This window comes from Cebus imitator, unplaced genomic scaffold (assembly GCF_001604975.1).
Source record: "Cebus imitator isolate Cc_AM_T3 unplaced genomic scaffold, Cebus_imitator-1.0 Scaffold86, whole genome shotgun sequence".
NCBI classification, from domain to species: domain Eukaryota; kingdom Metazoa; phylum Chordata; class Mammalia; order Primates; family Cebidae; genus Cebus; species Cebus imitator.
Window position 1 is genome coordinate 4,830,403 of NW_016107401.1, and position 9,271 is coordinate 4,839,673.

The following is a 9,271-nucleotide window of genomic DNA, read 5'->3' on the forward strand; positions in this document are numbered from 1 at the left end:
CCTAAAACTCGATACTGCAATTTATACATGTTGCCACCAGATGGTGGTGTGTGCGTTAGTCATGATCACATGATCTCAGTCATTGTAACATAAAACAGGTGAGATGAACTGATTGATATTCAAACTCTGAATACCCGTCTTATTTTCATTTGGGAAAAAAAATAATAATGGGTTGCCTATTGTAGACAGCCATTTACCATACAAATAAGAATAAGGCAAGACCTCTAGCCCACAAATAATTCAGTATTTTAGCAGTATGTTAGCACAATAAGTATCATATCAAAGTAATATAGTAAAATAATTTCAAATATAAAAAAGATGAAGTATCTATAAGATAAATCACAGAAGACAGAATTCTGATTTCTTCCAGGAGGAATCTGGAAAGATTTCAGAATAATGTTATTCTATTAACATTAGCTTTGAAAAAAGAAACAATTTACCAAATGTGGAGAAGAGAGGAAGATCATTGCAAAAGAAAGAAGCAAGCCATGCTGTACACAGAGCATGATGCATTTACAAAACAGTCATGAATCTGTGTGATCAAAACGTGGGGTTCATAATTGAAAAGCGGGGTTAGACAGTACTTGATGGTAGGTTTAAAATAGATGATCAAGGTTATGACATGCCCTTTAAAGCTAACCTTAAAGGCAAGAGGGAGCCATAGAAGGTAGTTAAGAAAGAGATGACATGATAAAATCTGTAGGATAAGGCAATTTAAAGAAAGAAACACTTGGATACAATTTTTTTATCTTAAGGAGAAACATGGCTCATAAGAAGATCCTCGATAAGGAAATATTCCCAATAAGAATCTTCCAGTAGTCTCTTACTTTCTCAGCTTTTCTCCTCCAGCTAGGCAATCAAATCAACTTGTATTTCATTCTTTTACTGTCTGTGTTAACATTCGGGGAGTGGAATGACACAAAATTCCTTGCTAGAACCACTGTCTTGCTTCATCTTCGCTACCTTGTCTCCAGCTGAAATGTCAAGTGAAATGTATTACTGGCTTTAGTTCCCTTCTCTGTTTTCCTCCCCATGACCATGGCTGTGCTCTGGGCTGTTAGAGCTGTCTGTAAAGGTTTGGAACCTATTTGGAATGTGGCTGGGGGTAGGAGTGGGATAATTACCTATCCTAATCTAAATCCCTAAATGGCTACTTTGTGTATTGCTCGCCTTTACCTTGCAGGTTTGATCTTTATCATGGAATAGAAGTGAGGGCAACGTGCCTTAAAGCTGGTCTGTTTTAGGAATAAGTGGTCTGCTCATATGGGGTGCTAAATGCTGCCTAACTCCCTTGCCCTGGAATAAGGGCTACTTCTCTGCTCTCCATAGAAACTGCTTTTTGGAGCTGGCTCTGCTTTCCACTTGGCTTGCTGGAAGACCAAAGACTCACAGTTTGGTCACTGATAATACTAATCCTCTCTGACAATTATTTGGCAACCTTTCCTATTGGAGTATCTTTGAAGTGCTCCTGGTTGGGGATAGGGGTGTGGGGTGGAATCTTGGCTGGCAGGAAAGGACACAGGCCTTTTACTTTTAATCTCAGAACCAAAAATACTCTGCGCTCTGATTTTTCCAACTTCATTTCACTATGAAGGGCATTCTGCGCCTCCAAGTCGGTGTGACATAATCACAGGGCACTCTCAACTGCTTCTGGAAGCCCTGCCGTGGAGGTCGTCTCTTTTACCCGAGACAGAAGGTCGGGGAGATGCAGTGAGTACAGCGTTCTTATTATAACTCACCTCCTCACAGGTTTCTGGGCAGAGCTGTAACCTGCCCTAACCTGTTACTTCTCTGAGGATGCTTGTTGATGGCTGTGAACTGTTCAAAGGCTTTGGGGAAGAAAAAGGAAAGAAAAATAGGAAGTCAAATTCCAACCCACTCGATATCTTCCTGTCTGAGCGAGCTCAGGGTCTCCTGTGACTCTCAGAATGTGTAGTGGGTGAAGAGAACACAGCCTCGAAGGTTCTGGAGGCCTCTGGAAAACACATACAAGTGACAGCCACATTGCATCCTTTTTGCTGCTCCTTGGCAGTCCTGTACACTGAAAGATCTGTCTCAATACTGCTGTCCTTCCTCTATTCCTTTATTCCCCTTCACCCGCCCCACTCAGCACGAAGAGCTTATTTTAAACTCCGTCTTTTCTCCAGGAGACGGTTGCCTCTGCATCACCTCCAAAGCCACTGCTAACACTCAGATACTGTCCTAAATCCTTTCTATGGGTTAGCTTAGGAATCTTATCTCAGATGAGAAAAACTGGAGCTGAAAAATGTCATGTAACCTGCTTGGGATCACCTAGCTAAAGTGGATGGAGAGGGCGGGATTTGTTCTGCTACTTTCCTCCATTGATTCTAGAGCTTTAGCGTCCTCACATCTCATATCTGAAAAGAGCTTTGTTAATTACTTCCCCTTAAATGAGAAACCTGGAGCCAAGAAGGCCTGTACCTTTTGTACTCCTGTCTTACTTTTCGCTTTTGTCGTTGTGCCTAACGCTTGGTCTCAGTGTTCTGAGAGTCTTATTAGCTCACCCATTTCAGAGATGACACATCTTGTTCATCACACTGATATTTTAATGTCTGGGATGGGGAGAGGCACACCTGAACCAAACAGTGGGTTTCAGTGGTATGACTTTGCTTAGTCCACCATTTTTCACACTCTGGAGCCTGTTGCTTGGGAATTTGTTGGCATGTTCTTCAAGAGGCCAGGCCATGTGAAAGAGAGAGAGAGAGAGAGAGAGAGAGAGAGAGAGAGAAGAGGAAGTGGTGGAAAACAGACTGTTGGAATTATTATTATTTTTTAAATGAAGCACCTACTATATTCTGGGCATTGCTAGTTATTTTCCATGTATTTTCACAATTAAATAATTGTCACAGAGAGGAAAGTTTTTTTTTTTTGTCCCTGTTTTGTAAATAGGATGATTGAGATTCAGAGATGTTAAGTAATGAGGACCAAGGTCACACAGCGAGTAAGGGGCTGAGGTGCTATGACGCTGTCATCTGAAGCCCCTGCTCTTTTCACTCTATCAAGAAGCTTAAAAAAAAAACAAAAAACAAAAAACAAAACTATACAGTTGCTTTTAACCAAAGGGAAATCAGAGAGTCATGACTCTGGACTTCATTATTCCTGTGGTGCCATGGCATTTGATGATAATGAGGATTTTAGGGGCCCAGGTCTGTGGGCAGAATGTTGGATTAGACTGTATTGAATATAGTTCTTCACTTTGGAAATGAAGCCACATCACCTTTGCCACGTGAATTAGTTTCACCAGTAGGACATGTTGGCCTCATTTATTTTCTATTTATTAATCTATTAGTGTTCATCAGATACTGCAGGGGTAGGGTATAGTCAGAATCTCTAACACTCTTTAACAATGAGGACCTTTGGCTCATCTCCTCTTTCCCTCCCTTCTTTCTCCTTTCTATCCCTCCTTCTTACTTCCTTTCTTTCGCTTTCATTCTCCTTTCCCCCTTTCCTTCCTCCCAGCATCACGGTCAAGTGCTGGGGTGTGTCACTGCCAAGCTGTAATGGTCTTGGGTGAGTAATTTAGCTTCCGTAGTCCTCATTTTCTACAACTGTGAGATGTTTATAATAACAGTATCTCAAACTGTTGCATTGAGGAAAAATTTTATTAATATATGCCAAGTACTAGAACAATAACCATAATATAGTAAGCACTTCATAAAAGATAGTCATTGTTTTTCCCTAAACTGCAGGTATTAGTCCAAGCAACATGCAAAGCACCTGGGGTTTTTTTGGCAAGGGAGTAAAAGGAATTTTCCTGGTAGAGGATAGGAATAGTTTTTTGGCATGATTCTCCTCTCCATTTTCTTGTATGATTATATTTCAAATACCATTTTAAAGTGTATTTTCAGAGTTATTTTTTCTTATTCCCTGCTCATTAGAAACCCATCTCTATGTCTCTATTCTCTGAGAGTATTCTCTACCATGCCTCTGTGAGGATACGTGGCTTGGTGAGCAACGGGAGAGAAAAACAAACTTAGTAATGCGGAAAGCCAGAGTTCATAGGAAAAATAACAATTATATAGCCCTCGCAAAATGTTTTTCATCTTGAAAATGCTTTGAAAACATTAACTAATTAATTAATCAAAAAGAATTTCTACCAATCAGTGAAAATGCTCTTTACAATGTATCAAGCCTCTTGAAAGGTATTATTTATTCAGGGATGTTTTCTCTTTTCTCTTTCGTCTAAAAGGAATCATCAGTTTCTTTTTTTTTTTTTTTTTGGAGACATTTCAAAAGATCGTGTGGAATCTCTGCATGCTCCTTTTGTTCTACACATCCCAGCAAGCATGAGCATGTGAAAATGCACGCATGCACACACATTAACAAATGCAAAAGGTTCTTTTAGGACTGAGCCCCTTGACAGGAAATGCATCAGAATATTATATAAAATTTTCTAATCCAATGTGCTTATCAGCTTTTTATTAACCTGCAAGCAATTTCAAAACAAACAAACAAAAAATCCTGTTGAATCTCACGTTATCAGCTTCACCTATTACATATGGGCATCTACTTTCCTGTCTCTTCTACTGCCCTCTGACCTGCTCTAGAGCTGGTGCTGTGTCACCATCTCCTCAGAGCCTAGCTACTCATAGAGCCTCCAAAGCATCAGCCCTATTCTCTGGCCTACAAAGCATAACTTAATCTCTTTGTGACATTGCAGGAGAATAGTAATAATAATCTTATGTCTATTAATTCAACAAATATTGAGCACCCGCCATTCATTTATTTATATATTCCTATAACATATACTTTATTCGGTGCAAGTCTTTGTGTGAATCACAGTGATGGATTCAAAGATGATCTGGACAGGGTTATTGCATTCAAGGGGTTTGTTGTCCAGCTGGAAAGAGAAGGCAAGAACATAAATAACCTTAATATAAAGGAGACATGATGAACACCAACAAAGAAGCACCATCAGAAGAGGGGGAGGATTTTTGGCTGGGGCATTCAGGGAAGCCTTTTTGGAGTAGATGATGCCTGAGTGGGATATTGAAAGAGGACTTGGCTTGTGGAACTGATGGGGGTTGGGTGATATTCCAGATGGAGGCAAATAAGAGGGGAAAACCACAGACAAAGGAAATTATGGTTTATGAGAATGATTTGACTAGGGCCTAGGTAGGGAAAAGGATAGAAGACAAACCTAGGAAATGTGGATTGGCCCTGTATTTGGGGAATGCACAGCGTTTACAGCACTATACTGGATTCTTACCAATAGCAGCCATCAACGAATCAGTCTCATCACTCAGAACAATGGCAGTGGTGTAGATATGGCCTCCAAATGCCTATCCAGGCAGTCGCTGCTGATCAGATGTGTTGGAACACATTGGTTTATGGGAGGAAAAGCACATCACACCACAATCGAAGAATGGATTCAAAGTCAACATCATTAATATCATTGCTATTCTACAGTATTGTAATTCAAAGACATGCAGAAGTGCTATTGAAATGCAGTATTGGGAGGCTTACCTACATATTAAATTAAGCCTTCACATTTTGTATGGAAAATTTAAATTTTATCTTCTTTATCCTCTGGTTATCAGTTTCTGTTTCTTACTATTAGTAACTTTCTTTTTTCTTTTCTTTTCTTTTTTTTTTGAGACGGAGTCTCACTCTGTTGCTCAGGCTGGAGTGCAATGGTGCAGTCTTGGTTCACTGCAAACTTTGCCTCCCAGGTTCAAGTGATTCTCCCACCTCGGCCTATCAAGAAGCTGGCATTACAGGTGCCCGCCACCATGCCCAGCTAATTTTTGTATTTTTAGTAGCACGGGGTTCACCATGTAGGTCAGGATGGTCTTCAACTCCTGACCTCGTGATCCGCCTGCCTCAGCCTCCCAAAGTGCTGGGTATTTATTATTAACTTTCTGGTAAAAACATTTTACCTCTTGTTTTCTAATTCTCTGTGGGCTCTGAGCAACTATGTAAAGGCTTTTCGGAATTTAAATTCAGAGACAGGTTGAGTATTGCCCATCCAGTATGCCTGGGACCAGAAATGTTTCAGAGTTCAGATTTTTTCAGATTTTTGTAATATTTGCATATATATAATTAGTCACCTTAAGGATTGGACTGGTATAAACACATAATTCATTTAACTTTCATATACTGTTTATATACAATATGAAAGTGATTTTATAAAATATTTTAAATCATTTTGTGCATGAAACAAAATGTGTGTACATTGAGCCATCAGAAAGTAAAGGTATCAGGCATGGAATTTTCCACGTGAGTCATACTGGTGCTCAAAAAGTTGCCCATTTTGGAGCATTTCAGACTTCAAGTTTTTGGATTGGGGATGTTCAAACTGTACTATTACATCTGTGTGAGGTTCTCAGACATCATTTTTTTTTCTAGCTCATTTCTGGAAAGATAAATAATTGTCGTTCAATATACCAAACAAGTTTTCTACCCTTAAATTATAGAACCAAGATCTCATTGGTTACCCTTTTCTATACAAGGTGCCCTATACAAAAAATGCAAATGCTGCCACATAAGTAAACTAATGGCATCGACTTAATCTGCCTGATTGAGATGATATTCTCAAGGGTTTTTCCTGATCTCTCTTAAAAGTAGGAAGTCACAATGTCCACTAAATCTTTTAAAGGATGTAGAAAACACTGGAAACAAACATGGAGAATTGCAGTGATTAAAAACAATCAGTTTGTTTCTACTTCTAAATTTCCCATCCTGATGAAAGTGAGAATTCTCTAGTACATATCCCCTGTAAAGGATTTTACAAAATTGATGAGAATGTCTGTTGAGACTGTGTGACCTGGGAAATGACTGACAATTACATTGCAATGCTATTTAAAAGCAAAGGGAATAAAGGCTCATCAATGAGAACTCAGATGCCTTTGCTCCAGTGACACTTGTTTTGTTTGGTCTTGCCCTCCAAGCTCCATGTACATCAGTTTTCTAATTTGCCAAATAAAACAAATAAGGCTCCCTTCGAGAGGCTAGCCTGAGTTTAAGTGTTCTTGGAAAATAATGATACTACTGTACATGAAGTGTTGCGCACACTAAGTAAAAATAAGCCGTCACCATCACCCCTCCCTACATCTGCCTCCGTGTGCAAATGGATGAGAGAAGTTAGAGACAGCAGAATGCAGAGTTCACCGTACAGAATTAGTCAGCAGGCAGGCTTGGCATTGCTTTCCACCTTGGATACTTACTAGTTGTATAAGTTGGCTGTATGTGATTTGCTTTTTTGAAGCCTCTGTTTCTCTGTCTATAAAATGGGGATCATGGCTGTACCTGCTGCAGAGTTGCTACGAAGAATAACTCTGATGATCTATATTAAAGTACTCAGCATTATAAGTGTTACATGACTTCTCAAAAAGCTTAAAAGTTCGTGTTCTGTGTTCCCCGGCAGAATATCAACTAACATTTTAAGTTTTCTGCAAAATTTCCTTGAAGGTTGCCCTTCATGCCTTTCTTAACTGGTTATTCTTATCACGAGTTAAGGATTGCACTGCACATGTGAACAAAAATCAACCTATCATATACATAGGAAGGGGTTATCAAAAATCCCTGAGACCTTTCTGCTGCCTGAAGTGTTTTCTAGGGAATACCTTTATCGTAGTGGGGAGGAGGGAGGAAAGAGGGGTTAATATTTAACCTTTTCTTAGAAACCTCACTTTGTTCATAATATTTCAGTGTAGAGCAGGTTGAATAATAGCCAAACAATTTCAAGAGACAAATCAGGGGCTAGTGTGTATTTATAGCTGGATGCATATGTCTGTAGCTGTGAGGTATGTAAACAGAATGGATACAATTTGTGGATGCTCTTTGTGTGCACCTACAGAGAGGACAGAACAGGGAGATGAATGCTGGAGATAAGGTAGAGGATGCAAAAGACTGAGATACTTTTCCATATGGAAGCATCTCATTCTCACAGACCTGATTGGTATAGGCTAAGATCTCTGCAAAGGGCTACACACGCTGATCCAGTTACAAAGTAATACTCCGAAATGGAAAGGTGTTTAACAAAAGCTTCCTATTTGTAATCAAAGCTTCCCTTTATCACTGAGCATGCCCAGCAGTCAGCTTAGAAGCAGAGCTGTACAAAATGCAGTTTTTACTTTCCCGTGGCTTGTAGCCACTGCTGCTGCTGACAATGAGCAAGGAGGCGGTGAGGCATTGGGTTACAGGTAAGGCCTGAAAAGGCAGAGGAACAGGGGCCTGAACAAAGGTGGAGCCTTGAGGAGAGGTAACAGGTGGGAGGGGTGGTGCAGAGGCTTGCTTGGCACCGGGCAGCATGTCCTCTCTGAGTGAGGGTGCCCCTCTGGCTCCCGCAGCCAGGATCTGCTGAAAATCTTGGATAGCCCTGCTGCCACTTATAACGTCCTATACCACATGTCTGCAGTGAGAGATGCCTGGGTTTAGAATGTAGCTCTGCATTATGACACTGGTTGTGACCTTGGTAAAATAACTTTAAGTCTCTGAATCTTAAATTCCTTATACGATTTGATGAAGGGGAAAATGCACCCGCAGTACCTCTCCCTGGCAGATAGATCCTTGGGCATTATCAAATACTATAGCCTGGCTAAACTGCAACACCACACCGACATCACCTTGCCCCCATACCAATCTCCTCTGAAACTGTGAAGTCAAACAGACCTAGGTTCAAATCCTAACTCTGCCACTTACTAGCTGTAAGACCTTGGGCAAGTTGCTTGTGTGTGCGTGTGTGTGTGTGTGTGTGTGTGTGTAAGAGAGGGATTGAGAGAGGGACAGTGAGTGACTTTAGCTGCCAGATATTATGAGATAAAATGGGAAATAAAAATAGACATATCACTCTCCCTGTGGAGTTTATAGTCCAGCAGGTTTGGGTTTGTTGGGAGCCTTAGTTTCATTGCCTGTAAATTGGAAATATAAGCACTTAGCCGAAAGAATTGTTGTTAAGGATAAAATGAGAAAAAAAAATCTAAGCAGGGTGCGTAGCACATGGTGGGTGCCCAATAGTAGATTAAGAATATTCTTGGTGAAGTGGCTCATGTCTATAATCCCAGCATTCTGGGAGGCCAGTGGGGTGGATCACCTGAGTCCAGGAGTTCAAAACCAGCATGGCCAACATGGCAAAAACCCATCTCTACTAAGATTACAAAAACCAGCCTGGTGTGGTGGCACACACCTGTAATGCTACTGGAGAGGCTTAGGCACGAGAATCGCTTAAACCTGGGAGACAAATGTTGCAGTGAGTAGAAATTGTACCACCATACTCCAGCCTGGTGACAGAGCAAGACCCTATCTCAAA

At 40.6% G+C, this 9,271-nt stretch overlaps 1 protein-coding gene across 1 annotated transcript in view; it reads left to right on the top strand.

Moving 5' to 3' along the window:
- Positions 1-1,524: 1,524 nt before the first annotated feature.
- The window catches only part of TENM2 (teneurin transmembrane protein 2), a 1,289,478-nt gene continuing 1,281,731 nt past the window's right edge, over positions 1,525-9,271 (top strand). Inside the window, exon 1 of the mRNA XM_037740622.1 lies at positions 1,525-1,710. The gene's annotated coding sequence lies outside the window, so the exon portion shown is untranslated. The remainder of the gene's footprint in view (positions 1,711-9,271) is intronic.